Source organism: Moschus berezovskii, chromosome 1, assembly GCF_049115385.1.
Source record: "Moschus berezovskii isolate FMDL1 chromosome 1, NW_MosBer_1.0, whole genome shotgun sequence".
Lineage (NCBI taxonomy): Eukaryota > Metazoa > Chordata > Mammalia > Artiodactyla > Moschidae > Moschus > Moschus berezovskii.
In genome coordinates, this window is record NC_142460.1 from 35,498,817 (window position 1) to 35,525,720 (window position 26,904).

Sequence of the window (26,904 nt, forward strand, 5' to 3'; positions counted from 1 at the left end):
TTATATAGTGCATATATTTGCATGTACAAGTATATGCATTTATACATACATTGCTAAAGTTTAGTGACATTTAGTGACTGTTGTCACCGAATAAATATTCTTATAATTTAATGAATCTCCAGGCTACAAACATACACACATAAGCACACATGTTCTAATACTGTAGATCTGGAATAAAAAGTCTTAAAAATAAATTCAGTTCAGTTCAGTTCAGTCACTTAGTCGTGTCCGACTCTTTGCGAACCCATGAACCACAGCACGCCAGGCCTCCCTGTCCATCACCAACTCTCGGAGTTCACTCAAACTCATGTCCATCGAGTCAGTGATTCCATCCAGCCATCTCATTCTCTGCCATCCCCGTCTCCTCCTACCCTCAATCCCTCCTAGCATCAGAGTCTTTTCCAGTGAGTCAACTCGTCGCATGAGGTGGCCAAAGTATAAGGGACACATTACATGTTATATTACCAAAGAAATTGATCCCATGTATTGTTTCATATTGGATGGTATGAACAAGAAAAACACATTGTTCTGAATAACTCATTTGTTTACATAAACTTATTTAATGAAACTGTGTTTATTTTGCCCCATTTCAATACTATTTCTGTGTTCCCAGTATCTGAAATCACCTATTCAATATTTATAACAGTAGACATTGGAAAACTTTTAATGTGAGCAAATACATTCTTCTTGGTCAAAGGTAAGACATATTTAAATATCTAAAATTAGGGGCAGATGCTCACAGTTTTAACTTATACAAACATATATTTTGAAAGGCTAATAATTTATCAACTCAGATCATTTAAATAAGAATTTAGATCAAGGATATGCTAAATAAATATTAAGATGCAGTATTCCTTTCTGAAATATTGCATTTAATTTGATGGTAATATTGAAATATATATGAGAATATAACACATCTAATAAGGATAACATTGAAGTCAATCTGATCTAAAGTCACCATATATAAGTATGTGGTATCAGCAACAAAAACTGTATTAAAAGATTACAAAATGTTATCACAACAATAGTCATTTTGAAAGAACATATGACACAGAACATCTTAGTGATTAAATACCTCAAAAAATAACTTTGGGAAACCACCGTAGAACTTCCTAAATAGAACTCTATAATATTCTATTTACTAACATCACCAGAAGTTTATATAACCAGTCTAACCTCTCACTGCCCCCAGTGCCCTTAGGGTTTATAATCAAATGTCATTATTATTCAGTGTTTATCACTGTTGATAAAAGTTGTATCATTTAGAAAGCACTTTTATTTCTACTGGAAACTGTTGAAGGTGTTATCGACTAAGGTGTTCTGTGTTAATGGTGTCTCTCAATGTTAAGAGTCTTGATATGCTATCTGATCTTCTAACTTTTCATAATTTATATTAGTATACTAATATCTATAAGAGATTCTGCCACAAATAAATCTGATTATATCTATAAATTCTACTTCTTTAAGTAATCATAAAATTTATTTTTCATAAAACATGTTTTAAACAAGTGAGAGACTCACAGAAATTTGCTCAGTCATATATGACTTTTTGCAACTCCACGGACTGCAGCCTGCCAGGCTCCTCTGTCCGTGGAGTTCTCCAGGCAGGAATGCTGGCATGGGTTGCCATTCCCTTCTCTAGGGGTCTTCTCGACCCAGGGTTCGAACCCGGGTCTCACGCTTTGTAGACAGATTCTTTACAGTCTGAGCCACCAGAGAAGAAGTGATGTAACCCTTAATTACTATTCCAGAGAACATATTTTGTAGCTTTCTGATATGGCAGGATTGATAATTGGCAAATAAAGTGCCCAAATAAAGTAATTCAACTAAAACAAAAAAAAAAAAAAAAAGAAAGAACACATGATTTTGGTAATACACACCCTGAAGATTTGAAAATAAATTCTGAATATGTAATAAACTCTAGAAAATTTTCAGATAAGACAGTCATTATGTTAAACTGTCTAGTCTTAGAAACTTGATGTGTAAGCGAATTTGAGATTATCGAGTCACATACAGTTACCAGAAATAGATTTCTTGACCTTTAACTCAGTTATCTGTAGAGTGGTAAACATTTAATCATAAGGTGTAGTATAAACACAGGTTTTTATTTCCCTCAGATAAATTCCCAGAAATGGAATCCTGTAGCAACTGCATGTTAAATTTCTTAAGAAACCACCAAGCTATGCTCACTTTTAGATTATTTTTTACCATTTTCTAGGCACACATATCTTCCAAGAAAGACCTACTTTTTTTTTTATTTTATTTTTAAAATTTTTTTTTTAATTTTTATTGGAGGCTAATTATTTTACAATATTATATTTGGTTTTTCCATACATTGACATGAATCCGCCCCGGGTGTACATGAGTTCCCCCTCCCGAACCCCTCTCCCACCTCCTTCCTCCCCTTATCCTCCCGCATACCAGCCCCGAGCATCCTGTAACATGCAACGACCCTGAACTGGCGATTCATTTCACATATGATAATATACATGTTTCAATGCCATATCTTCCAAGAAAGACTTACTTTTTAAATCCAACCAATGTTTTTCGTTCCTGTCTCATTGTACTGCCTCAGATTTCATTAAAATGCTATGTGACAAAGTGGTGAGAAAGCACATTCTTGTCTATAGTATTATGTAAAACACTATCAGTGTTAAGATAGGAGTTAGTTGTAACTTCTTTATAAATATTCATTATAATGTGGAGAACTTTTTTCTATTCTTAGATTTCATCAAATGGTTATTCTGCATCAATCTAAATGATCATATGATTTTACACCCTCATCTGCTAATGTGGCAAGTTAATTATTACATGTTTGACCAACCACACATTCCTAAGATAAATCTTAACTTGATCATGGAGTATTCCCCTCTTAAATGTGGTTGGATTATGTTTATTAATATATTGCTTCATGTATGGATGTGAGAGTTGGACTGTGAAGAAAGCTGATCACCGAAGAATTGATGCTTTTGAACTGTGGTGCTGGAGAAGACTCTTGAGAGTCCCTTGGACTGCAAGGAGATCCAACCAGTCCATTCTATAGGAGATCAATCCTGGGTGTTCTGCGGGGAGCCAGCAAGGGAAATCCTACCCATGGCAAAGGTCAATTGGGGCAAAGGCTAATCAGGACTCAAGGAACCCCCTGGAGTTACCCGAGCATCTACCCCAAAGAAAACCGGAGTCTGACTGCCTTACTATCTTACGCCTCTTACCAAGTCCTCTAATACTTACGGGGGCTTCCCCCCAACCACCTTTATCGGAAAACATTAATTCAGAGCTGTAGTTAAAAAAGTTCTCCTCGGCTTAATAGGAGTGTTCCAATCCAAGCCCCTCTGATAGCTTTCTAACTTGCATGACAAGTTTGTCTGGGCTCTTACAACTACGAATGTGACTGTTTACAGCCTCCCAGCCATGCAAGGACAGAAAGCCTAATATTCTAAAATGCAGGAATTTGTTGAAGAAGTTAAAATCATTAGAATAGTACTAAAAAAAGATTTCATTGTTGAATCAATGCTTGCTGCAAAGTTTCCATATTTTCTATTGTATCCTTGGAAATATATTAATCACATATAGAGAAAATAAGTAGTAGCCTTTGATTTAACCACATCAGATCTTAAGTTAATAAATTCCTTTCTTGTAGCTCACTACACCCTTGCCTTATAGGAATGTAACCTTGTCATGTGTCTTTGGAGAATAGCACCTGACTTGAAAGAATATAAGCCATTTTCTAGCTAACTAACCTTTGTTAGGAGAGAGGGCCATAAACTGTTAGCAGGCCTCCTGGCCAGAAGATGATGCAAACCACCTAAAACTTTTGTATATCACGAGACATACAAAAATAAGCCCTGATCCTGATAAGGGTCAAGACTGCTGACCCCATGTGATTTTGGCGTGACTCTATACCTCCCTTTCTCTATTTTTTATGTGCACAACTTAGGGTATAAAAGCAGCACTGGAAAATAAAGTTTTGGGCCTTGCTCACTGAAGCTTGGTCTCCCCGTGTCGTTTTTTCTCTTTTTCCGTCCTTTTCTCTATTCTCCTTTTTCTGGTTGAGATCCTTGGAGAGCTAGGCCCTCTGCATTTACTTATCTGCCTGGGCTTCTAAGACCCACTCGAGGGGGTGCCCTGGTGGGGTGCCTCCAGTGATTCGAGAGGGTGCCTGCGGCCTACGTAATCAGAGCAAACCCCGTGCTGGGGTTTTATTGGTTTCCTGCGTAAACCAAGGAATTATCAGCCCCTGTCTCTCTCTCTCTTTCTCTCTCTCTCTCCCTCTCTCTCTCTCCCTGACGCCGACGCCGTTCATCCCGAGGATACCCTGGGTCCATATCGAGGCAGGTCCCCAATAGTGTTCATTGAAAGGACTAATGCTAAGGCTGAAACTCCAATACTTTGGCTAACTCATGCAACAAGTTGACTCACTGGAAAAGACTCTGATACTGGGAGTGATTGGGGGTGGGAGGAGACGGGGACTACAGAGAATGAGATGGCTGGATGGCATCACCGACTCGATGGACATGAGTTTGAGTGAACTCCGGGAGTTGGTGATGGACAGGGAGGCCTGGCGTGCTGTGGTTCATGGGGTCGCAAAGAGTCGGACACGACTGAGCGACTGAACTGAACTGAACTGAAGGAGTTCTATGTGTATTTACATGAGGGATATTCTGTAGTGTGTGTGTCTGTTTATGTGTTTCCTGGTACCCAGGGCTGGCTATAGTTGGAGTGGAGAGCTTGCTCAATTTTTCCACTTCATTCTTAGGTTTAGGCAAGATTTGGGTACCTAAACCCCCAGGATGAAGCTCTCTCGACAGTCCTATGACAATTAGGTTTCCTGTCACACTTCCAGTAGGCCTTTGCTTTGTATCAGAGTAGTGTCTGCTACATAGATGTGCTATTTGTCTCCCTATGACAGTCAACCAGTACATTGTTGTGCAGGGTGCAGAGAACTTTGTCTAGGTTCTGCTCCACCTTAGCAATCTCTGCATGCCTACACTGCAGGTGTCTTTTGCTTCAGGTCTCCTACCTTGTCTCTATTCTTCCTTGGGAACCCTTAGTGGAAGACTATAGAAACGAGCCATAGAATGGCTGCAGACTTTCCCTGTTCTGTGTTTCCTGGGATTCTAAACTGTCATGCTCACCTAGACATGTAAGGATTTGTTAAAATTTCAGCTGTTTTATTTCCTGCTTCTATAAAGGACAGCTCCTCTCCCTGAAGATCTGCCTAAAGTAAAGCAGTTCCTTTTTCCTATCTCTTCAACCTACCTCACTGAATCATCATCCTCATTTTTTGGATTTAATTTCATCAGATGGCCTTCAGTCTGAATTTGATGAGCTTAAAAAGTAAGCTATTTTCTTTTAGAGAGATGGTATAATATTCTCCTGTTGCTTTCTATCTGATAATAGGAAGTAGAAGGCCAAGCATGCATGCTGTGATTTTTATTACATGCATTTCCAGATACAATGACCAATATTTCCTTAGAAGGTATGATTAACCATGTCCCCAGGATAGTAACACATTCTATAAATCAAATGTGTGCATATATTCATTTTAATATTTTCATGTTATAGAACAAACATGGGTCCCTTCACAGCACTGTCAAGTACCAAGTTCAAGGTAAGTTCCACAATTTTAGGCTAAACACAAGAAACAGGCTGCATTGAGGAAAGTGAGTGATTGCAAAAAACAGGGTCAGCAAGAGACTTTACTAGGCCTTCAATCTCCCATTGTCACACAGAAGTTTTTCATTGACTAATGGCCTTCCCTGGTGATTCAGACAGTAAAGAATTCACCTGCAATGCAAGAGACATGGGTTCAAACCCTGGGTTGGGGAAATCCCCTGGAGAAGGGAATGGTTATCCACTTCAGTATTCTTGCCTAGTGGAGAAGGAAATGGCAACCCACTCCAGTATTCTTGCCTGGAGAATCCCGTGGACAGAGGAGCCTGGTGGGCTGCTGTCCATGGGGTCGCACAGAGTCAGACACAACTGAAGCGACTTAGCATGCATGCATGCATTGGAGAAGGAAATGGCAACTCACTCCAGTATTCTTGCCTGGAGAATCCCAGGAACAGAGGAATCGTGTGAGCTACAGTCCATGGGTTCACAAAGAATCAGACATGACTGAGCAACTAACACAAGGTACTCTATTGGGTATGGAATGTGGGTTCATGTTTCTGCAGGGATACTGTTCGTCCTCAATTTTCCTTATTTTATAGAAGGTGACAAGAAAGCAGAAATTCTATAAAAGAATATCCAGGCAAATACAGACTTTGTATCATATCTGAATTCACTAACCACAAATTTCTGCTCATTAACTTTGACAACTTGTCTTCTTCCAATACTACTGATTCTCCGCAACGAAATAATAATGCCCAGTCAACAATAATCATTGTATCCCGTGCTAAGAAAAATATGTACATATGCTGTAGATATAGCACATGAACTAATAAACACGAAAACATATACACATTCACAAGCATACACATCTGGAAAATAAATAAGTCAGGGAATATTTTAGAGATTTTTAAAAACATGAGAACTTTCAGAAACAACATTAAGTTTAATATGATAATTACCTACACCAGACAGCTATAAATGAGATGTTCATGTAAGGAAACTTTGTGAGTTGCATCCAGATAACCCTAGTTGTTTGTTAGGTGCTTAAACAGAATTGTTTCAGAGAATTTTCTTTTTATTCTGTATCCCTGCTTTATTTCTCCATTACGATGATTTTATAGTGAACATGCTTGCCTGTAAAGTAATTTTAGCAAATGTTTAAAAGTATCTTCCAGGCTGAGTGTATTAAGTTTTATATAAGCTGTGTTTTTGATGTTCTGCTTTATTGCAACTATGTCCATGGACCCTATAGTGTTTATGTAAGCTTCAGGCTACTGCCATCATCTTTAGAACATCTAGCCAACTGCTTTTATGTCTTTAAGAAATTCTAACAGCTAAAATAACGTCGGCAATAAGCACATCAGGAAATAAAGATACATTTCTGGAATGGACTTCCCTAAAACTCTGCCAACTGATGGTTGAACTGCCCATAAGTGCTTTTGTAGCTTTTGTAGATAATCAAGAATGGGATTTCTGTTCAGATTTTTATTCTCAGAAGGAGGTTATTTTCGCTTAGAAAAGGGAATATGTTCTGATAAAGCCATATGTGTGATAATTTGGCTGGATCAATTTTTATGGCAGTATTTGAACTTTTCTGATTCTTTCTGGAAGTAGAAGGAAATGCCTGGTTAACCTGAATGGCTTCTAATTTAGCTAACAATTTGGATTGATTTTATGGATTATTCCTCCTAGAAATTCACATGAAATCAACGCAATATGCATGCTATATATACTTGCTATCTTTTGTCTTCCTAACCTTTAAAATCAGTACATGTTATGCAATCTCCAATTCAAAATAAATATTTTGTTTATAAAATGAACAGTTCTGGCATTTAAAAATAAATGTGTGAACACAATAAAATGGCAATAATCTTAGCATTCAATTAAAATTTAGAAGGCTGAAGCAGGAGGGCATTTTAACTATTTTTAATTTTCTAATCCTCTACATTTTCTGCTATTTTTGTGAATTTTCCTTGTATTCATGTCTAATTTTATAACTGGGATAGGATTAGACAGTAAGTGTTGAGTACTATCTTTCCAATGTTTAGCTTTTGATTTCATCTGAAGCAACACAAATTTAGAATACTTTTGTTATCTGAGAAATACCCCAGAGGCAAATTGCAATTTACTCTTTTGACATAATGGGCACTTACAAGTACAATAACATAAGTAAGAGAGGAATGTTATGCTGGTCACAATTATGGGGCAGCCTTTGATCAATGTGTTTGTAAATATTTGTAAATTTTAAAATAGAATATTATGGTTTTACCATCTTGTTATACTATAAATACAATTCCTATAATTTGGGGGGCCTGAAATGGGGACATATATTAAATAAAATTAAAGACACAATAAAATATAAAATGACCTATTGCTAATAAAAGTCAATATTTCTAACATAAATGTTATGTACATAAAATAAAATTCTTGTTGAAGAATTTTAATATAATTGGTTACTGAAAAACCTCTTGATGAAAGTGAAAGAGGAGAGTGAAAAGGTTGGCTTGAAGCTCAACATTCAGAAAACAAAGATCATGGCATCTGGTCCCATCACTTCATGGGAAATAGATGGGGAAACAGTGGAAACAGTGTCAGACTTTATTTTGGGGGGCTCCAAAATCACTGCAGATGCTGATTGCAGCCAGGAAAATAAAAGACGCTTTCTCCTTGGAAGGAAAGTTATGACCAACCTGGATAGCATATTAAAAAGCAGAGACATTACTTTGCCAACCAAGGTCCATCTAGTCAAGGCTATGGTTTTTCCCGTGGTCATGTATGGATGTGAGAGTTGGACTGTGAAGAAAGCTGATCTCCGAAGAATTGATCTTTTGAACTGTGGTGTTGGAGAAGACTCTTGAGAGTCCCTTGGACTGCAAGGAGATCCAACCAGTCCATTCTAAAGGAGATCAATCCTGGGTGTTCATTGGAAGGATTGATGCTAAAGCTGAAACTCCAGTACTTTGGCCACCTCATGCGACGAGTTGACTCGTTGGAAAAGACTCTGATGCTGGGAGGGTTTGGGGGCAGGAGGAGACAGAGACGCCAGAGAATGAGATGGCTGGATGGCATCACCGACTCGATGGACATGAGTTTGAGTGAACTCCAGGAGCTGTTGATGGCCAGGGACGCATGGCGTACTGTGATTCATGGGGTCGCAAAGAGTCGGACACGACTGAGCGACTGAACTGAACTGAAAGGCATATGTTATCAGGTCAAAATACTTATCTTACAATTACTTTTATCATGAAGAGAAATATCTTTTAAAACTGTATATTTCTATTTAGCTTTGTATGTATCGTGGTTTTCATTATATTTAATGAGGGCACAAAAAATAAAAAGAGACAATATTCATCATATGCTAAAAGATGATTTTCATAACTTTGAAGTCAGATGCAGGGGATAATTTAAGGAAAGAAAATGACAGAATGAGCACAAATGTAATGACTTAGATTTGATAAGAGAAAAAGGTGTAAATATTTGAACATGGCACTATTTTCTTCATTCTTTGATAAATATTACTGAATATTTAGGACTGCGTTGCTTCAAATTTCTCTGAAATTTTCAATGTCAGTTTTCTCTAGTCTTTTAAAAGTGATGAAACAATGAAATCAAGTGATATAAATAAATGGTTAATTCCTTAGAAAAACATACTTAAAACTCAGACTTTGTATTAGGTATGGGAAATACAGCTATGATTAAATTCCCAGGCTTCAAAAAGTTCAATCTACAAATAGACTAATAAAAAACAATATAAAGTAATATTTCTGAATGCTAAGAAATACATATGAGTACTGCATAAATCATTTTAATTAGCTCTCAAAGTAGCCTTGTAAGAAGAGGTAGTGTTCTACCTCTCATTTTTTACCAATCTCATTTTTCAGATAAGATCTCATCATAGTTGAAAGTTGGTAATCTAAAGCTCAAGATTCAGAAAACTATGATAATGGCATCTGGTCCCATTACTTCATGGGAAATAGATGGGGAAACAGTGTAAACAGTGTCAGACTTTATATTTTTGGGCTCCAAAATCACTGCAGATGGTGATTGCAGCCAGGAAATTAAAAGATGCTTACTCCTTGGAAGGAAAGTTATGACCAACCTAGACAGCATATTAAAAAGCAGAGACATTACTTTGCCAACAAAGGTCCTTCTAGTCAAGGCTATGGTTTTTCCAGTGGTCGTGTATGGATGTGAGCTGATCGCTGAAGAATTGATGCTTTTGAACTGTGGTGTTGGAGAAGACTTTTGAGAGTCCCTTGGACTGCAAGGAGCTCCAACCAGTCCTTTCTAAAGGAGATCAGTCCTGGATGTTCATTGGAAGGATTGATGCTAGAGCTGAAACTCTAATACTTTGGCCACCTCATGCGAAGAGTTGACTCACTGGAAAAGACTCTGATGCTGGGAGGGATTGGGGGTGGGAGGAAAAGGGGAGGATAGAGTATGAGATGGCTGGATGGCATCACTGAATCGATGGAGGTGAGTTTGAGTGAACTCAAACTCATGATGGACAGGAAGTCCTGGCATGCTGTGATTCATGGGGTCGCAAAGAGTCAGACACGACTGAGTGACTGAACTGAACTGAACTGAATCATTGACTGAAAATATGGAGTCAGGTTGTCCAGTCCTCAAGATTTGATTTTAACAATCATAATCAAAATTATAGAGTCAGAATATATAAAAACTGGAAAACTTGGTACAAAAAAAGATTATTAGCCATATGTAAAGTTAAAAATGTATACAAAAACGTAGAAGAGGCAAACAAAGGATGAAGATTATTGCAGAAACTCAAATAAGGGAATTGTAGAATGAAAGCAACCCATGAACCACATGATCTATCAACACAGCTTGGACTGGGCATGGCTGGGCTGGCTTCTTCATGGCTAATCTTTTGTTAGAATGTGGCTTCGGCCTCAAAACTATCCTTGGCTCCAAGTGCTATCTGGACTTTCTGAAGCCAGACAGCCTCAAAGAAAAGCTGATATGCATGTAAAGAACAGTTCTACCTTTCTAACTTCTTTCTTATTATCCTGTTTCACTTAATATCATGATCCTTCTGTTTCCCAAAGAAGCCTCTGAATCATTTCATGCAATTTCCCTCATAGAACTATGCAGACATTTTCTAAATCTATCAGTCTACTCTTTTCTATTACTATTTTCCATTTCAGCTCATATTTTTAGCTCTTTCCTTCAATAACTACAGTAATCACCTAAATGATTGTTGCCAGTCATTAGGGCATGTCCATTCTGTATGACTGCAGCACACCAGGCTTTCCTGTCCTTCACTATCTCCTGGAGTTGCTCAAACTTATGCCCATTTATTCAGTAATGCTATCTATTTCACATAAATGATATTTCTCTCCTATTCCACTTTTTGTTCAAAACTATGTTTTCAACCATTACCAATACATTTTCTTATAAAATACAAAAACTTGAAATGCGTGACTAAAATTCCTAACCTTAGTGTCAATTACAGATATATGGCATTCGTACTCAGTTGTGTCTGACTCTTCTGTGACCTCTTGTACTGTGTAGTTTGTCAGTCTCTTCTGTCCCAGAGATTCCCAGGCAAGAATAATTGAGCTCATTGCCATTTTCTCCTCTAGGGATCTTCCTGACCCAGGGAGTGAACCTGGGTCTTCTGCATTGCAGGCAGATTCTTTACCTCTGAGCTACCAGGGAAGCCCCCAGGGTTTAAATAACACCTTGTAAATATCTTGAAGTGAAAATATTGATGCATGTTTTTGGACAACAAAGAGGCTTGTGTGGCTTGAGATGAGTGAGCAGGTGGGAGAGTAGTAAGAGGACTTGTCAAAGAGAAAATGGGGATATAAATGTCATTTGTAGTAAGGACTTACGTGTAACTGGAGCCTTAGAGCAAAGGAGTGGTATACTGAAGTTTATGTTTAATGGGAATCATTCTGGATGCTGAACTTGCAAATGGACACTAGAACAGATTCAAAAGCAAACAGACAATATTAAAACAAGTTCAGGAGCATAAAAACAATTTAGGAGACAACTGCACCAATCCAGCTGAAAGATGATGGCAGCTTGGGCAAAATAAAGTGGTGCTGGTGGAGGCGGGGACAAGAGGCAATTCTCTTGTGATTCTAAATAAATATCCAAGAAAATGAGTACATGTTAATATCTTTCTTGCAATCAGGCAAAATATGGAATGCTGTGAGACTCATTAATAAAAGAACTGGCTTGGTTCCCCCATCTGATCAATAATAGTGAAAATGAAGAGTCAAAGAGGTCAAGTTTGTATTAGCTCAGTATTTACCAGCATCATTTTAAAAATTATGCAATTTATAAGGTTTCTGTAGACCAATAAGACTACTATACCATGGAAGTTTACTGAAAAAATTATCACTGCCTTAAATAGTTCTTATTGTCTGATCCTCCCCCTCCCATTTTGATTCCTTTTCTAAGGTACAGTGAATACACTGATTGACAATAATTAGAAATAAAAGAGGAAATGTCATCAAAAGAAATTTGTGTCATTTTCACAGATTTATTTTATAATATATTTTTAATTCAGGCATTGTAGAATAGGCTACAATATCTTATATCTAATGTTAAATTTTCACCTTAATAGAATTTATGTGGGGGATAGAGGGAGGGTAATGCCTAATGTCCTATTCTGGAGGTTTGATGTCAAATTCAGGAGTGTTCAAAAATATCAATACTTTGCTTGATGGGAAGGTTAATTTTCTGTGTCAACATGACTGGTCATGGGGTGCCCATATAAATAGTTTGTTTTTTTTTTCTTGTTGTGTCTGTGAGGGTGTCTCTAGAAGTCATTAGCATGATTGCCCTTCCCAATGTAAGTGAATAAAATCCAATCCCTTGACTGGATTAGTGAATAAGATCCTATTAGCCTGAATTGAACAAAATGTGGAAGGAGGAGAAATCTGCCCTTTTCCTTTTTCACTATTTGAGCTTGGATAGCTCATTTCATCTTCTTTTCTTGGACTGGGATTTAAACCATTGTATACCCTCGTGCTCAGATCTTTGGACTTGATATGAATTATACCTCTGATTTTCCTGGGTCTCTGCCTTGTAAAGGATAGACTGTAAATTGTAGAACTTTTAGTCTCCACAATCACATAAGCCATTTTCTCATAATGTCTCTTTACAGATGGAGTCCAAGCTAGAATCAAGATTGCTGGGGGAAATATTAATATCCTCAGATAGGCAGATGACACCACCCTTAAGGCAGAAAGTGAAGAAGAATTGAAAAGTCTTTTGATGAAAGTGAAAGAGGAGAGTGAAAAAGTTGGCTTAAAACTCAACATTTAAAAAACTAAGATCATGGCATCTGGTTCTATCACTTCATGGAAAATACATAGGAAAATAATGGAAACAGTGGGACTTTATTTTGGGGGGCTGCAAATTTACTGCAGATGGTGATTGCAGCCATGAAATTAAGGAGGCTTTCTCCTTGGAAGAAAAGCTATGACAAACCTAGACAGCATATTAAAAAGCAGAGACATCACTTTGCCAACAAAGGTCTATCTAACCAAAGCCATGGTTTTTCCAGCAATCATGTATGAATATGAGAACTGGACTATAAAGAAAGCTGGGTGCCAAAGAATTGATGCTTTTGAACTGTGGTGTTGGAAAAGACTCTTGAGAGCCCCTTGAACAGCAAGGGGATCCAACCAGTCCATCCTAAAGGAAATCAGTCCTGAATATCCATTGGAAAGGCTGATGCTGAAGCTGAAACTCTTACACTTTGGCCACCTGATGCAAAGAACCGACTCATTGGCAAAGACCCTGATGCTGGAAAGATTGAAGGTGGGAGGAGAAGGGGACAACAGAGGATGAGATGGTTGGATGGCACCACCAATGCGATAGACATGAGTTTGAGTAGGTTCTGAGAGTTGGTGATGGACCGGGATGCCTGGCATGCTGCAGTCCATGGGGTCGCAAACAGGCGGACACAACTGAGTGACTGAACTGAAATGATATACATATAGATACACATAGACAATCATACACACACACACACACACACTTCATTCTATTGGTTCTATCACTCTGGAGAACCTTGACTGACACACTTAGCACTCATGAGGCTTTTTACCTAAGAGAGAAGTAATAGCGAAGTATCAGAAGGGGCAAAAGATTATGAATTTATTTTGTATATAGAGTAGGTTTATGATAGGATAGATAGAAGAAGACAGGCATCATGCTTTGAGTCAGGCACATTCTCAGACATAACAACTTAGGAAAAAGTAAATGTGAATCTTAAGAATCTGTTTTTTATTTTTTCCCTGCCTGTCCTTATATTCTATATACTGGCCTACTCCATGAGCATCTTTAGCAATTGAATAATATCTGAACCTTTGTATAGTGCTACCCTGGGATGTGCTTCCCTCGTAGTTCAGTTGGTAAAGAATCTGCCTGCAATGCAGGAGACCTGGATTCAGTTGGTGGGTTCGATTCCTGGGTCAGGAATATCCCCTGGAGAAGGAAATGGCAATCCACTCCAGTATTATTACCTGGAAAATCCCATGGACAGAGTAGCCTGGTGGGCTACAGTCCATGGGGTTGCAAGAGTCAGAAACGACTTAGCGACCAAACCACCACCACCCTGGGAAGTGTGAGATGCATTTTACTCAGCAACATATACTTTCTCAAGGAGGCAACAAAAAAAAAATAAAAAATAAAAACTCAACAGAATGAATTGTTAGGGGATTGCAGTTTATCACTTGTTGAAAGTGAAAGAGGAGAGTGGAAAAAGTTGGCTTAAAACTCAATATTGGAAGGACTGATGCTGAAGCTGAAACTTCAATACTTTGGCCATGATGCCAATAACTGACTCATTGGAGAAGACACGGGGCAAGATTGAAGGCAGGAGGAGAAGGGGATGACAGAGGATGAGATAATTGGATGGAATCACTGATTCAATGGACATGAGCAGGCTCCAGGAGTTGGTGATGGACAGGAAAGTCTGGCGTGTCGCAGTCCATAGGGTCACAGAGTCAGATACGACTGAGCTACTGAACTGAACTGACCTGAAGAGTTTATCTGCAAAGAAAACCTAGATGCATTTCTGGATAAGCAGATTGAGAAGGAGAAAACATCTCCGTCTTTTCTAGCATAAGATTTAATATCTACCAGTTTCAGAAGCCAATCTATAGGGAAAATACAGCCAAGCCTCGAAGAAAGCATCACAATGCTGAGAAACAGTTTTATAGGTCAAATTTAGGTAAACTTGCTCATTCCATGAACCAGTCTTGCCTTTAATGAGACACAGACTTAGAAAACAATTGATGCTGGGTCGGACACGACTGAGCGACTTCACTTTCACTTTCCACTTTCACACATTGGAGAAGGAAATGGCAGCCCGCTCCAGTGTTCTTGCCTGGAGAATCCCAGGGACCGGGAAGCCCGGTGGGCTTCCGTCTATCGGGTCACACAGAGTTGGACACGACTGAAGTGACTTAGCAGCAGCAGCAGTAATAAATAGATTTTATGAAAAAAGTACCATGGACTGCAGCCCTCCAGATTCCTCTGTCCATGGTGATTCTCCAGGCAAGAATACTGGAGTAGGTTTCCATACCCTCCTTCAGGGGATCTTATCAACCTAGGGATCAAACCCAGGTCTCCCGCACTGCCGGTGATTCTTTACCATCTGAGCCACCATGGAAGTCCATGAATACTGGAGTGGGCAGCCTGTTCCTTCTCCAAGGGGATCTTCCCAAACCAGGAATCAAACCAGGGTCTCCTGCATTGCAAGTGGATTCTTTACCCGCTGAGAAAAAGTCACCCACTCCAGTGTTCTTGCCTGGAGAATCCCAGGGATGGGGGAGCCTGGTGGGCTGCCGTCTATGGGGGTCACACAGAGTTGGACACAACTGAAGCGACTTAGCAGCAGCAGCAGCAAGAGAAAAAGTCACTGAAACTCTCACCGTTTTATAAACTCTGGCTTAGAAAAGAATATGCAACACACTATAATAAAATAAATCCTAATTTATCTGTATTGATATATATTTCTCTATGGACTTTCATTTGAAAACTTCAAATCTATGTGAATTGAAATCAAACACATCATTCAGTTCAGTTCAGTTCATTTCAGTCACTCAGTCGTGTCCGACTCTCCGCGACCCCATGAATCACAGCACGCCAGGCCTCCCTGTCCATCATTAGTATCTATATTTTGCAGCAATTTGTTGCCTGTTTCTTATAGTAAAGTTTATCCATGTAAGCAGCTTTTAAAATGAATATCTAAAGTGCATTTATGGAGTTCCCTTGTTGCCTAGTGGTTAGGACCGTGGGCTTTCATTCACTGCACTGTCCCAGGTTCAAATACTGCTTATAGAACTGCAATCTCAACCTGTGCAGTGTGGTCATAAATAAAGAAAGTACATTTACTTGAACAAAATGGATGTAGTATTAGGGATTATCTTTTATCACATTAAATCAGTATTATTACATAATGTTAAGATGTTTCACACATATCAAATATCTGGGTTACAATCTTAATTTGTTAATTATTTAATCTGTGATTCAGCTTCAAAGTAATTATCTACAACTTCCTATTCCTAATGGACTTAATCTGTAGGTGTGTTTGTATCATTGTGACTTGCCTTACTGAAGTAAAATAGCTCTGCTGCTGCTGCTGCTAAGTCGCTTCAGTTGTGTCCGACTCTGTGAGACACCATAGACGGCAGCCCACCAGGCTCCCCCACCCCTGGGATTCTCCAGGCAAGAACACTGGAGTGGTTTGCCATTTCCTTCTCCAATGCATGAAAGTGAAGTCATTCAGTCGTGTCTGACTCTTAGCGACCCCATGGACTGCATGGACTACCAGGCTCCTCTGCCCATGGGATTTTCCAGGCAAGGGGTGACATTGCCTTCTCCAAAAATAGCTCTAGAATGAAGTAAATCATTTTAGTTGTCAGGGTCTCATATAGTTGTTTTTTTTTTTCATTGCAACTACAAAAATGACAACCTTTGGAGAAATTTGCTTCAGCTATTGAAATTTCTGGGTTGAACTAAATGTCCTATATGTTATAAGATTGTCTATTTCCTTCCTTTCTTTCAACCAAGAAGAAATGGTGCAAAAATAGGAGTCCACCTTTATAAGAACATATGTTTGATTTGATTGCAGATCATATGTTTACTACTGTCTTCTCTCAGTAAGGCTGAAGATCTCTCAATAGCTCAGTTTTCACACTTACTAGACTAAAACCCTTGGTGAAAATGAAGGTGCTTGCAAAACTCTGCACACCGTGTCTGGTGTACATCATTACTAAGTTATATGTTTTCACGGTGTTTCACAGACTTATAAAGTAGTGGCAATCCTACAATGACAAGTATATGTGCTGTACCTACAGGAGTGCTCTGAGTAACAATTATATTTTTGAAAGCATCCTCAAATGTATTTAAAACCCTGTCAGTTTTTAAAGATATCATTTGGAGTTTCGCCTGAAGATTGTAGTAAAAACCTGGTGGTCAATTTTCTGGCCACAAATATGAACACATTCTTTACAGTATATGCTTTATCTCAGATGTATTCATTATTTGGAATAAGTAAGTTATTTTTAAACTTTCTATGGAAACCTAGAATTTGGATGGAGTACTACCGAAATAATTATATGTTGTATGTGCTGACACAGAAAAAAGACAGGATACTAGTTCCATTTGCTTTTTAATTCAATGAGAGCAGTTCTTTCATGTTAGTATAATTTGTAATTTTAAAATATTCAAATGGAATAAATTTGATGTTACACATTTCAATAATAACAGAAAGATTTATATAGATAAATTTCCTATAGACGTCTCCAAAATCTATATACAATATTTTAAGAAAATCATGACCAAAAACAGAATCTTGAGGAGACAACCCTTGAAAAGTAGGTTGTGCCTAAGGTGAGTTTCATATGTTTTCAGGATTTTACTGAAGGGTATTTACCTATCTGTAGTGCAGGGGGCAGGGGATTAGCATGCACATTTGAGGTTAGCATTTTGGTTGAGAAGTTAAGAGGGTTATTCTCGAAAGGAGTTGAATATAGAATGAGGGCCAAATTCTATATACAAAAATATGCAAAATTCATGATTAAACACTGATCTAGTCCAGCATTTACATACCAAAGAGCCTGGCAAATAAAGCAGCTAGAAACTGGAAGGAGACAGAATTTCAGTTGCTGCCTCTCCTAAAGGAAACAGATTTTAGAGTTTGAGTTCCATCAGTTTAAAACTCACTGCTTGAACAAAGATTAGTCCTTCAGATGAACATAAGTAGAATGTGCACCCTACAAAATATCTTTACTGCACAACATGCAATGAAAACTTACTAGACATGTGAAGACTCAGCAAAATATCACTTAAAGCAGTCAACAAAAATGATTCCCAAGAAGACAGACAAGCTGAAATTGTCAGAAGGAAGTTAAAGCAGCAGTTATAAATATATTCAAGGTTCTGAAACAAAATCTAGTCACAATGACTGAATTAGATACAATGATTGAACATTTGGAAAATATGAGTAGTGAAATTGAAAAATAGGAAATTCTACAAACGTTAAACAATATGATGATAGGTGAGATTAAAAATTCTCTGATGAGATAAATAGCAAGAGGACAAAAAGAGTAATGAGCTTGAAGACATAGCAATATAATTTATTATAATATACAGAGAAAAAATAAAATTAACAGAAAATATGTAGGACAATATAAAAAAATCCATAGAAGTACGGACTATATAGGAGAGGGGAAAGAAAAAAAATTCAATATAACTTGGGGCTATATCAAATTTAAGATATGCATATTTATTTACTTAAAGATGATAGAGAATGATGAAAGGTAGTATTTGAAGAAATAATGGCTAACCATTTTCCAGATCTGATAAAAAATAAATTTATGGATTCAAGAATAATAGTGAACTGCATGCAAGGTAAATACAGTCACACCAAAACACATCAGAGTCAAAAGGATGATATCCTAAGATTAAAAAAAAATATTGGAAGAAGATACAGAAAATCGCTATATTACATAAAGAAGAATAGTGATATGACAGCTGACATCATTAGAAGCAATAAAGGTCATTATCCACTAAAAGCTACCAAGACATTTTAGACAGCAGGCTATTTCTAGGACAGGTGCATGAAAAATACTAGAGGATATTCACATCTTCTTTGGGTCAACAACATGAGAAAAGCTCAAGGAACTATGGGGTATTCTCAGATGGCTCTAAAAGTCAGTGGGAGGAATTTCCATTAATCATACAAAGGACATCAAATAGAATACAAATATTTAAATTGATATTAATATATAAGCACGCATATGTAGAGAATAAAAATCCCTTCCTTAGAGCTTCAACTAAAAACATATTTACAAATATGTTACATATTACAAATATGTTACAAAGTTGTTGTAAACTCAGTAACAAAGGGGTTAGAGAATCAGTAGTAATTAGAATAGTTAAATGAAATTATTATAGTAAACACAATATTTACAGTTGCTAAAAGTATTCCACAAGTTATTTAAAATTATAAAAAGAAAATTTCCCTGGTGGCTCAGTTGGTAAAGAATCCACCTGCAATGTAGGAGACCTGGGTTTGATCCCTGGATTGGAAGATCCCCTGGAGAAGTGAATGGCAACCCACATCAATATTCTTGCCTGAAGAATCCCCATGGAGGAAACTGGCAGACTACATACAGTCCATGGGGTCTCAAAGGGTTGGACACAACTGAGTAACTTTATAATAGAGATAAAATAGAGTAATTTCATAACTAAGCACAGAAACTTTATAATAGGGAAATATGGCAGATATCAGCTTAATCAGGCAACGAGTCTTAACCTAATACAGATAAGAGTAGAACAAAGCAGTATCATGTTCTTCCTAAAACAGTATCTTGAAAAAGACACACTACACTTCAATAATATTCCTGCCATCACACACAAGTGTACAAATACCATAACCTGAATTAAATACAAGGAAATAGCAGACAAATACAAGTTAAATTGGCTTTCTACAAAATATCAGGCCTATTCTGTTCAAAATATCAAGGTTAAGAGAGAAAAGATTGAGAAACAGTTCCAGAATAGAGAGAAATATACAGTGCAATACATGAACCCATTAGGGATTGTGGATAGGAGACGACAGCTATTGAAAATAATGTTGGGAAAACTGATACGATTTCAATATGGGCTGTGGATCAACACTGGGATACAGTGATAGGTGATAGGACTCATCCACACAGAATTTATAGTGGCACATAAAACTCAGTAATCACAATAAATTTTAGAATATAATGCTTAAAAATTAAATGCAAAAATCCATAATGCATAAAGTATCAAAATTTTAAGTTACAAAATTATTTCTTGTGTTGGTGGTACAGTAGTAAGCATAGATACCTTCCAAAATTACTTCTGATCTTTTCTTTAGCCTACAATATGACTTGGTAAACACTAACTATATCAATGTTAAATTAAATTACTTGATTTTGTCAACTGTTCAATGTTTAAGAGAATACACTTTAGGGAACTATATAATGTAGAAAACTGTGGTAAAGGGCCATGATATCTCTTCCTGTGGAAGGATTAAAAATGATCCAAAACCTGGGTTCAATCCTTGGGTCAGGAAGATCCCCTGGAGAAGGGAATGGCTACCCATTCCAGTATTCTTGCCTGGGGAATACCATGGACAGAGGAACCTGGTGGCGTACAGTACATGGGGTCACAAAGTGTCAGACAGGCCTGAGTGACTACACTTACACTGTTAGTTCAGTTCAGTTGCTCAGCCATGTCCAACTGTTTGTGACCCCATGGACTGCAACATTCCAGGCTTCCCTGTCCATCACCAACTCCTGGAACTTATTCAAACTCATATCCATCAAGTCAGTGATGTCATCCAACCAACTCATCCTCTGTTGTCCCCTTCTCCTCCTGCCTTCAATCTTTCCCACCATCAGGGTTTTTGCCAATGAGTCGTTTCTTCGCATCAGGTGGCAAAAGTATTGGAGCTTCATCTTCAGCTTCAGACCTGCCAATGACTAGTCAGGACTGATTTCCTTTAGGATGGAATGATTGGATCTCCTTGCAGTCCAAGGGACTCTCAAGAGTCTTCTCCAACACCACAGTTCAAAAGCATCAATTCTTCAGCACTCAACTTTCTTTATGGTCCAACTCTCACATCCACACAGGACAATGGGAAAAACCATAACTTTGACTATTTGGAGCTTTGTCAGCAAAGTAATGTCTCTGCTTTTTAATATGCTGGCTAGGTTGGTTATAGCTTTTCTTCCAAGAAGCAAGTGGGTGTTTTTTGTTTTGTTTTGTTTTGTTTTTAATTTCATGGTTGCAGTAACCATCTGCAGTGATTTTGGAGCCCAGGAAAATAAAGCCTTTTACTGCTTCCACTGTTTCCTTGTCTATTTGCCATGAACTGATGGGACCGGAACCATGATCTTCATTTTTTCAAGTTGAGTTTTAAGCCAGCTTTTTCACTGTCCTCTTTCACTTTCATCAAGATACTCTTCAGTTCCTCTTTGCTTTCTGCCATAAGGGTGGTGTCATCTGCATATCTGAGGTTATTGATGTTTGTCCTGGCAATCTTGATTCCACCTTGAGCTTCATCCAGCCCAGCATTTCTCATGATGTACTCTGAATTTAAGTTAAATAAGCAGTGTAACAATATACAGCCTTGATGTACTCCTTTCCCAATTTGTAACCAGTCCATTGTTCACTGTCAAAGATATATTAAATTCCTAATCTCTAGGATATTTGAATATAACCTTACATGGTAAAGGATGTGATTACATTAAAGATCTAGAGAGAAAGTGGGTACCTGGCATATCAGCATGTGTTCTAAATGCCATCATATTTTTCCTTACAAAAGAGAGCCCAAGAGAGTTTTAGGAAAGCAACAGCAGCAATGTGATTAAAGTGGCAGGGACTGCAGCGATGCCACCGCAAGGCAAGGGAAGCTGGCAGCCACCACAAGCTGCAAGAGGCTAGAGATGGGTTCCCCTCCAGAAACTCTGCAGGGAAGGATACTGCCAAGACCTTGATTTTGGACTTCTGTCCTCCAGAAATAAGAGAAAAAAAATCTGCTATATTAAATAGTCAAGTTGTGTTTTAAACTATTAAGTGGTAATCTGCCCTGGCAACCACAGGAAACTAACACACAGTCTTAAATGGATTTGAGGTGGTGGCATCTGATACATGTAATTGATGTATAAATATAGAAGGATTGAGGAGAATGAGAAGGTGAGAGAATAAAACTGAAATGGGATTTAGTACAATACTGTTGAACCTGACTACAGAGTATATGAAATCTCCTTGAACTCTCTGTACCATATCTGTATGTTTGATATAACAGAACTAATTTACCAAGATAAACTGGAAAGTCCCTCCCTGATATATATTATTTTTCTTCTATAAATCATGAAGTATAGATTTCTCTATGTATATCATTAAATCTCACATTTGTTTTCATTTAGCTGTAACAATCTCAGTGGTATTTATGAGCATTCTATTATGATCCTCAAAGAAGGGACAATTTACAAAGAACAATATATTTTTTTTTTCATGGAGACTAGTTGCTTGCCTGAAGAGAGTAATTTGCTACAAATGTCTCTCCCTTTTAAACTCTAAACTTCATGAGGTGATAAAGGGAAAACATTTTTTTTTCTTCTTTTACCTAGCATGATTCCAGTCACAAATTAGAAGCCTATTATAAACTTAATTAAAATAATTAGAGAATATATAAATGTATAACCAAATAAATAGTATAATTACTGCTTTCAGAGACATTGGTAGTTTTCATGTCATATTACTACTAGGTAGAAATATATTCTTGCTATATCATTTCATTTTCCCTTCATGTGTACATGTGCATTATTTTTTGTGAACTTTTGTAACATTCACATCAAGATTTAGAAGAAGTGCCACAGTAATAAGGCTCTATGGGAATACTGGTTTCTAGAACACAGATAACTATCCCAGGGTTCCATCATTTAACACAAAAGAAATAAAAGGACCAGGAATGAAGCATCTAGAAGTCTGCCATTATCTTTGTGTGACTAAGGCAATCTTCTTAATCATAGTATCCATAATACTCCAGATGCATATTATAGGAGATATATTTTATTTATTTTAATAATACCTTAAATATTCTGATACACAATTTCAAGGTGACAGAACTGACATTCAAAACAAGCTTAAGTATCACACTTTGTAAAAAGCAAGTCATATGTGATGATGAGAATGCACTTTTTGCTTGCATTTACTGAAATGTTAGGCACTTACGTAGTATTATTTCTGACTTCCAAATTAAATTATATTCTCTATTTCCTCACCTGCAAAAGAGTTTAGATACTTCCTCAAGTTCTCTTTTCACAAAAATCAGAATGAAGCTTATCAAATAAATAGTAGAGAATGAAAGTTCCCAAAGCCCTTGATATAAATTTATTTAATTTTAAAGTTAGTTTCTATATACCGTAGTTGTTGGAATTGTACCTTTCCAGCAATAAAAGTCCAAGTTTTAATTCCCATTACCTGTGAATGTAAACTTCTTTTTGAAAAATGTGTCTTTGCAGATATAATAAAAAGTATCAAGAGAAGGTCACACTGAATTTGGGATGGGCCTGGGTCCAGTGACTGGTGTCCTTATAGTGAGAAGATACAAAGGGGAAGGTCCTGTGATCTGAGGCAGGAATGGGAAAAATGAGTTTATAAACCAAGGAATGTCAAGTCATTGCCCTTAGTAACTGCAGATGCTATGGGAGAGGCAGGGAGCAGATTTTCCCCAGTCTCTAAAAGTAACCACCTCTGCTGACACCTTGATTTGAGATGTCTATACTCCATAACTGTAAAGGAGTATATTACTGTTGTTTAATGCCACTCAGTTTTTGGTATGTTATGGCAGATCTAGGAAACTAATATGTTTATGATAGAAAAAATAGTCTTCATTTTGGGTTATTTTCAGATATCACTGAGAATTTCCTTCATCGAACTTATCAGAGCCATATTTTATGCTGTCAATTATGCTGCTTTGTGGGAAAGATGAAATTAACTGATAAAATTTTGATTAAAGATTTATATTTGTGAAAAACATTAAATTAAAAAATCAAATCATAAAGCACAGTATTATAACATGTTTTGTAAACTGTGTTAATTTATTGGAAGGATGAACTGTATAATTCAAGGGTCTAGGTCAAATATTTATTCTTATAGTATTTTGAAAATAAATTTAAATATTTTATTTCAAGTATTAATTATCTCTTTCCATATAAGCAAAACAAGTATAGAACATTGATTGCAGATTATAGTCAGCATGTGCTTCTTATGTAAATGGAGTCATCTGGGACTATTAACTAACTCTATCTTGTCTGGACTCACATGTCTAGACAGGTCTAGGGATTAGCTGGTTTGCCACAAATAGGCTAGCCTTGCCAGGGATTCCACCTGTCCCATGACCTCTAATAGGTTATCTCTGTTGAATTCTCAGGGCAATTGTAGAAACACTAAAAGTAAAAAGAAAAAAAAAAAAAAAACACCTCAAGGTGTCTTAAAGTCTAGGTTTAGAAAAGACATGCTGTCATTTCTTTCTGTACTATATTGGCCAAACTTTTATAACCAAATCTTGACTCAGAAGAAAGGGGAACTACAAGAAACAAAGCAAAGGGCTTGGATACAGGAAGGGGTGAAGAATTGGTTTTTGCAGTAGTCATGTATGAATGTGAGAGATGGACCATAAAGAAGGCAGAGTGCCAAATAATTGATTCTTTCTAACTGTGGTGCTGGAGAAGATTCTTGAGAGTCCCTTTGGCACCAAGGAGACCAAACCAGTCAATCCTAAAGGATATCAACCATAAATACTCATTGGAAGGATTGATGCTGAAGCTGAAGCTCCAACACTTTGGCCACCTGATACAAAGTGCCAATTCATTGGAAAAGATGCTGGGAAATATTGAAGGCAGAAAGAGAAGAGGGTCACAGAAGATGAGATGGTTGGACGGCATCACTGATTCAATGGAAACGAACTTGGGCAAACTCCTGGAGATAGTGAGGTGAGGGACGGGAAGGTCCGACATGCTTCAGACCATGGGGTCGCAAACAGCTGGACACAACTTAGTGACTGAACAACTATTCACCATGTATAGTACGAAGAGATGCCATTCTTGATTTCGTCACTCTTGTTCTAATCAGTCAAATGGACATACTTCCTGCCTATGTAGCTACAAATTGGACCTGATATGTAAGCAGCAGGACATTTCCATCTATGTTATATTTGTCGAAGTTTAGTTGCATACAAATTCCATAAAATTCTCCTATATTAAATTTCCCTTCTTTTTATATTTAGGTTTCTTAGTATCATACTGAGTTACTATATAAATAATAAATGTGGCTATTAAGATTGATTTAAAATGATTAGTCAAGCACCTTGGTCACTAGAGAAAGAAAATAATTAAAATATTTTTGTGGCTTAGTTTACCTGGAAATTAAGGATTGGATCACAGATGTTTATAAGTGGCACAGCTGTGAAGTGAGAACATTTTGTCTCAGAAAACAACTGACAAAACAACAGTAATGATACAACATTAAACCTCAAGTGTCTATGGCAGAAACTGAGCACTAGAGCTAGAAAAGGAAATAGGAAAGGATCCTTAAAAGGCAATAAACACTGTTTTTCAACAAAAGATAAAGAAGAAAATTGATTATAAAATTTTACTATTATTTTTCAGAGTTTTACATTATATAATAAGTAATCTAATCATCCCTAAAGGCTTACAATAAAAAATCAGTCCCCAGATTACTACAGTAGAAAAATCTTTCGTTCACAGTCCCAGGAAGAAATCAATTTCAATGTAAACTTCCCTCCATTATCTTTTTCCCAGTTTACCTTTATATTTGGCAATGCCATACTTATATCTGCTGTCTTAATTTTTCAGTTTTTCATATCATTTGCTTCTTAGCAACTGACATTCCTCATATTTCCCAAACCCCTCACCTTCACACACACTTCCCTTTCTTTATCAGATCTCTAGAGTGGCTCTGTTACTGCTTCAGTCCAAGCAATTACTGTTCAAGATTTACATCATTATGTTGGGGGAGTGTGTAATTTCCTTGATTCTGTCTCATCACAACAAAAATTTTAAGTGACAAACCAGCATTACAGCTGGATGGACCAGTGTTACAACTCCGTGTTACAGCTCAATTTTATTTAGAAAATAAAGGAAAATTCATCGTCAAGGCTGAGGGCATGCTGACCTAAAAGACAGGAAGGTAGGGGTCCTCCCTTCCCTCCACTGTCCCCCGTTCCCCCCCCCAACACTGTCCTTTATCTCTTCTTTTTATATGTTTTTTCTCCTCCCCCTGGGCCTGCCCCATGTAAATTGGGCTAGCCAGGAGTGCTGTTTGTTCTATCTGAGGTCCTCACTCAGGCCCTCAGACCTTCCTTTGTCCTATTTTCTCAAGCTTTCCCCTTCCTTTTATTTTAGCCACCGCCATTCTGGACTCCTTTTTCCTATTCTAACTACCAAACAATTACAAGTACAGGTTCATGAGAATGGAAATTTTGGTCTTGTTTTTCTAAAGCAATGCTAAGGTCACGTGTCCTTTGCTATATAACTTCTGCTATTTTCCTTAAGCAAACAAATCCCTTTCTTAATTTTTTCATTTTCATTTTTTTTTTTTTTTTGCTTGTACTTTTTATGAATCCATCTCCAGAACCTGGAGGACAAACCTCCAGTTTATAGATCTGACAGAGCATAAGTCAGTTTAATTTCCTTTTTCCTTCCCCTTGGGAGTTATTTTCCTCAGAATTTAGAGCACATTGTTTTATCATCTTGAAACTTTAGTCTTCCTGTTGAGAAACTCAGTGTTATCATGTTTACTGATCTTTTGCTTGTAATGCTGCTCTGTTTTGGATTCTCTCTGTAAAGGTTTGAGATCCTCCTTTATCTTCTTTATTTTGAGGTTTCATAAAGACATACTTTGGTTTGTGTTTGAGAATTTTCCTGAATTTTTTGGTGATATTCCTGTATTTATTTTCACCAAAGGAGTTCAAGATTAAATTATTATTAGGGTAGTGGATTTTGTGAACTGAGTCATTGAATTTTGGTTGTTTTATATTGTGTATCAAATTATCTATCTTTTAAAAACCATTTCTTTACAAGAAAATTTCTTCCTAATCCTATTGAAATTTTTTATTGAAATTTTTTTATCTTCTAAATATTTCTTTCATATTCCTTTCGTCGGTGATATTATCTCCTTAAACTTTAAAAAAAAATGAGAATACCTTAAAAATTCAGGGACATAAAAACCTTGAGTTTATTT

At 37.2% G+C, this 26,904-nt stretch overlaps 1 pseudogene; it reads left to right on the plus strand.

Annotated features, from left to right (window-relative positions):
* Positions 1-5,572: 5,572 nt before the first annotated feature.
* Positions 5,573-26,904, plus strand: part of LOC129549925 (cleavage and polyadenylation specificity factor subunit 5 pseudogene) — a 99,582-nt pseudogene continuing 78,250 nt past the window's right edge.